This window comes from Panicum hallii, chromosome 6 (assembly GCF_002211085.1).
Source record: "Panicum hallii strain FIL2 chromosome 6, PHallii_v3.1, whole genome shotgun sequence".
Classification (NCBI taxonomy): Eukaryota; Viridiplantae; Streptophyta; class Magnoliopsida; order Poales; family Poaceae; genus Panicum; species Panicum hallii.
The window spans coordinates 29797337-29803401 of NC_038047.1; positions in this window are offsets into that span (position 1 = coordinate 29797337).

The window sequence follows — 6065 nt, forward strand, 5'->3', positions numbered from 1 at the left end:
AAAAAATACATGCCGCTGTGAGGTTTCGAACCAGGGACCTCAACAACCAGCTGTTGGGGGCACAGCTGCTGAGGTAGACATTCGCTTGTCCATGGTTTCATAATTCATTCTTTTATACTTTTAATGCGATTCTAAGTCACGGACGAAACCAAATGCAACCGATTGTATAGTGGGTCAACAAATCCCTGCTGACTCGCCACAGCCTGTGGCCAGTGCTTGCGACTGAGGCCGTGGTCGCCGGCGGCTGTGCTCGGCGACGAGGTGCCGACGGCGGTGCTCGGCGGTGAGGCGGTCGACGGCTATAGGTTGCAGTGCCGGCCGCGACTAGCTGGGGTGCCGGTCAGATCTTGCTTACCAGACAGCGGTGGGGCGCGGTGCCCCTGCTTGCTGGCTCTCCAAGCTGCAGGCAGCGGTGGTGCCCCTGTTTTCTAGCGCTCCAAGCAGCAGTGGCAGGGTGGTGGTGCCCCTGTTTGCAGTTGCTCCAACCTTCGGCCCTCAATCCAGCTGCAACCAAGGTATATATATTAAGCTCACATGTTCTTGTTGTAGAAATGCTTTAAATCCATTTGCAGCTAGAATTGTTGATTAATATTTGTGCAATGTTCTGTTAGATGGACAGAAAATGGATGCATGGCAGACTATTTACTCTTGAATATATGAAAGGGGTCGAAGAATTTATGGATTTTGTTAGAGGGAAATTCAGTGAAGATGAAGAAGTATTATGCCCATGTACCAGATGCCTTAATCAGATATACTTGAATCAAGGCAATGTAGAGAGGCACATTTTGATGAACGGGATGGAGAATACTTATACGAAATGGATACATCATGGAGAGGCATTGGACATAGATGTTATGGAAGAACCAATGGATATGCATGTGAGTGATGATGGTGCTGGTCAGGATGGAAATATCGATGCTGTTCATTTTGATGGGCTCTTACAGGACCTACACACCGTAGCAGTAGAAGAAGGTAGCATTGATAATGATTCGTTTCTTGCCAAATTGATTACAGAGGCTAAGCGTGAACTTTATCCTGGTTGTACCAAGTTCTCAAAGTTCTCGTTTGTGGTCAAGCTGCTGCATATGAAGTCGTTTTATAGGATCAGCAATACTGCGTTCACTTCGATATTGAAGCTATTGGCACAAGCATTCCCATATTTGAATACAATTCCAAAATCTTATCATGATGCTAAGAAGCTTCTGCGGCGTTTTGGACTTGGATATGACTCAATACATGTGTGCTTGAATAATTGTGTCTTATTTAGAAAGCAAAATGCTAAGCTTGACCATTGTCCGATCTGTAAAACATCAAGATGGAACGACCCTGAGAGGAAGAGAATTCCACAGAAAGTATTGTGACATTTTCCATTGGCACCTAGACTACAAAGAATGTTCATCTCTAAACAAGCTGCAGAAGAAGCCCAATGGCACAAATTGAAACGGCAGCCTAAGGAGAAGGAGATGAGTCATCCAGCTGATGGTGAGGCGTGGCAAGCTTTCGATAGAGAATATCCAGATTTTGCAGAAGATGCTAGAAATATTAGACTTGGCCTGGCGACCTATGGGTTCAATCCTTTTGGCAATATGAACACCAAATACAGCATGTGGCCGGTATTTGTAGTGCCATACAACCTTCCACCATGGGCATGCATGGAAGAGTCAAATTTATTAATGGCTTTGCTAATTCCAGGCCCTTCCACACCTAGCAAGGATTTCGATGTATTTCTAGAGCCTCTTGTAGAAGATTTACTTGAGCTTTGGAAGGGGGTACGAACTGTCACACCCGATTTATAAGAACATAAATCGAGCAATCATATATGCGCCAGGATCAAGTCACGCATATATACAACAGACTATCAAGATATCACAACACATGCTGGCCTCTGATGCTCTGCCTTGACACGCTGACAAGTGTCGCAGATAGCCACGTACTCCGCAACGGAACGCTTCATTCCAGACCACCAGAATCGTTCCTTCAGGTCATAATACATCTTCGTGCTGCCTGGATGGATAGAATATGCTGTATCATGAGCCTCACTCAGAATCAACTTCCTGAGATCTGCCACATCCGGCACACATATACGACCCTTGTACCACAAGGTACCCTGATCATCCTCTCTGAAATGAGGGGCTTTGCCAATTTTGAGCAACTCACGAATCTCCTGCAGCTTCTGATCTTCCTTCTGATGCTGCCTGATCTCGGCCTCTAGAGTGGGTTCCGCCTCGAACGATGTGCCCGAGGTATGATGCAAGAAACCCAGACTCAACTGCTCAAACTCCTCGCATAACTCCTGAGGCATCTGAAAAGCCACGGCCATGTTAACATAGCTCTTCCTGCTCAGAGCATCTGCTACAACATTGGCCTTGCCCGGATGATAGTGAATCTCCAGGTCATAATCCTTGACCAACTCTAGCCATCTTCTCTGTCGCATATTCAACTCACTCTGAGTGAAAATATACTTGAGGCTCTTGTGATCGGTGTAAATATCACACCTCTGCCCAAACAAGTAATGCCTCCATATCTTCAGAGCATGCACAACTGCGGCTAACTCCAGATCATGAGTGGGATAATTCAGTTCGTGCCGGCGCAACTGCCGCGAAGCATAAGCTATCACTCTACCTTCCTGCATTAGAACGCAACCAAGACCATCTCTCGAAGCATCACAATACACTGTGAACCTCTTGCTCTGGTCTGGCAGAGTAAGGACTGGCGCCGTAGTCAACCTCTTCTTCAACTCCTCGAAGGCACTCTGACGCTCATTAGTCCAAGAAAAACCCACATCCTTCTCCAGCAAGGAAGTCAAAGGCTTCGCAATCTTGGAGAAATTCTCGATGAACCTCCGATAATAACCTGCTAAGCCCAGAAAAGAGCGGACTTCCTTCACCGTCTGCGGTACAACCCAGTCAAGCACATCCTTCACCTTTCCGGGGTCCACAGCAATGCCTCCCTTGGAGATAACATGACCGAGGAATGGAACCTCGTCAATCCAGAACTCGCACTTGCTGAGCTTGGCATACAGCTTGTGCTCTCTGAGCCTCTGCAACACAAGTCTCAGATGCTTCTCATGCTCCGCTTCTGACTTGGAATATATCAGGATATCATCAATAAATATCACCACAAAGGTGTCCAGATAATCCATGAAAACCTTGTTCATTAGATGCATGAAGAAAGCCGGAGCATTAGTCAAGCCGAAGGACATGACCGTATACTCGTATAACCCATACTTGCAGGTGAATGCCGTCTTCTGAATATCCTCAGGACGAATCTTCAGCTGATGATAACCCGAACGCAGATCAATCTTCGAGAATACACAAGCACCCTGAAGCTGATCAAAGAGATCCTCAATACGGGGCAATGGATGCTTGTTCTTGATAGTGACTGCATTCAGATCCCGATAATCGACGCACATTCTCTTCGCGCCATCCTTCTTCTCTACAAGCAATACAGGAAAAGCCCAAGGAGAGAAACTTCGACGGATATAGCCCTTAGCTAGCAGCTCGTCGACAGTCTTCTTAACCTCCTCATGCTCGACAGGAGCCATACGATAGGGCCTCTTAGCAATAGGAGCTGTGCCAGGCAAGAGATCAATAGAAAACTCAATGTCGCGATCAGGCGGCATACCTGGCAAATCATCCGGAAAAACATCCGGGAATTCAGACACCACGCGAATACCATCCGTGGGTCTAGCCTCCATCTGATGAAGAAATCCAGAAGGCTCTGTGGCACCAACAGTGATCTCCTGACCATCCGGTGCTGACAGAAGAACAGTCCTCTGAGCACAATCTATCCGGACTCCCCACTTAACAAGAGTCTCCATCCCGAGGATCACATCAATACCCTTGGTGTCTAGCACCATCAGATTCGCACTGAAATCTACCCCCCTTATGGCCACACTGACTCTGGGACAGAAAACATGAGACCTCAACTGTCCTCCCGGTGAAGATACTAGCATGCACCTCTTTAATGTGCTAGTAGGAATACCATGATGCTCAACAAAAGACTGGGTGATGAAAGAATGCGTAGCACCAGTATCAAAAAGAACTGTAGCAGGGTGGGCATTAACCATGAACGTACCAATAACCACGTTGGGAGCCTCGGCCGCTGACTCGGCCGTCACGTGGTTCACCCTGCCCTGAGCTGGGGCCTTGGGCGGTGCTGCACGCCCCTGCTGTCCTGCCTGCGCCTTCCGGGGGCAGACGTTGGCGTAGTGCCCCGGCTCGCCGCAGTGGAAGCACACTCGAGGAAGTGCCGCGGCCTGCTGCCCCGGAGGAGGAGTGGGCGCTCCCTGCCTCTGAGCTGGTGGAGCCGGAGGCGCTGGAAGCCTCTGACCCTGTCCCGCCTGCTGCTGCTGCTGAGGACGAGGCGGGTACTGCTGCCGCTGCTGGTACTGCTGGGGCGGCCTCTGCTGCTGCTGCTGCGAAGGGTGCTGGTAGCGGGGACGGGTGTTGCTGCCCGAAGAGGATGGAGCCATCTTCCTCTTCTTGTCCTCAATCTCCCGGCGCTTGCGCTCGGTGTTGAGGGCCGCATCAACCAGCTGGTTGAAGTTGTCGAAGCGGTGGTTCAGCAGCGCATACTGGATGTGATCATCCAGTCCCTCCTTGAAGTACTCCTGCTTGTCGCTATCACGAGCGACGTCAGCAGGGGCGTAGCGGGCAAGCTGAAGGAAACGGTCACGATACTCCGTCACCGTCATCGATCCCTGCTTAAGGGCACGGAACTCCTTCTGCTTCATCTTCATGATGCCCTCAGGAATGTGATGGTTCCTGAAACGCTCACGGAACTGGTCCCACGTGAGAGCGTCATGATCCCGAGCGGGGTAGGACTCCCACCAGTCAAGAGCGGAGCCTCGCAGCTGCCCTGCTGCGTACAGAACCCGCTCTCGATCGTCGCACTGCGCAACAACCAACTGGCGCTCCACCGAACGAAGCCAGTCGTCCGCCTGGAGTGGGTCCGTGGCGTGAGAGAAGGTCGGAGGATGACCTCTCAGGAAGTCCGCACGCCTGTCGCGGGGCTGAGGCGGCGGAGGAGGCGGTGGCTGAGCATGGATCTGCTGCAAAGCCTGAACGGTGTTGTTCAGGGTGGCCATCATCTGCATCTGGAGCTGGAAGAACTGCTCCGGGGTCAGTGGTGGCGGCATCGGCAGCGGCTGACCGGTACTCTGGTTGTTCTGCTCTTGCTGGTCAGAACCGGAACCGGTGCGCCTGGTGTTCACCATCTGATTGCAACAAACGAAATTTATGAGAACGAGATATTGTGCAGCTGCGGAAATGAAACTTCGGAAGGATATGACAGAAAGGAAGGAATATAGGTTTTACCCCCAACGTTCTAACTCAATTTTATTATTTAGTTCAAGTTGGGTTAGGTCGATTTGCATGAACAAGTTTAACTACTAGCCTATGCAATCAATCAGAAATCCAAATCAAACATTTGCACAATAACAAACATTCAATATTCACAACTTAGTCGAGTTTTCCACACTACTCGACCAACACACTCGTTCTAGCGTATTTTCATAGGGGCCACCTAAACTTATAAATTATCGGATTAGGCGACTCAGGCCAACGTCTACGGAAAACTCAAGCTACTTCTCAGAAAAGGCGGGAAAAACAGCAAATCGAGGGCTTAAGACTCAAGGAATAGAAGCAGAATCATGATGGTTGAGGATTTGCGGAGGCAAGGCAGGAGAACAGAAGTCCTAAACTCGGCCAATTCTACCTAGGCTTCGTCCTACAGTCGACACGGCTCTGATACCAATCTGTCACACCCGATTTATAAGAACATAAATCGAGCAATCATATATGCGCCAGGATCAAGTCACGCATATATACAACAGACTATCAAGATATCACAACACATGTCACGAATAAAAACGTATAAATTATAAAATGAATGTCTTTATTACAACTGAATCAAGAATCAGTTCAAGGAATGCGGAAGCGTAAAAGAGATACATAGAGAGCTGGGCGCCACAGGGACGTCGACTGGGAGACAAACGCCTAGAAGTCGTCGAAGCCGCTGACGTAGTCCTCCACGTTGCCGGGCACTGAGCAGCAGTCGAAGAT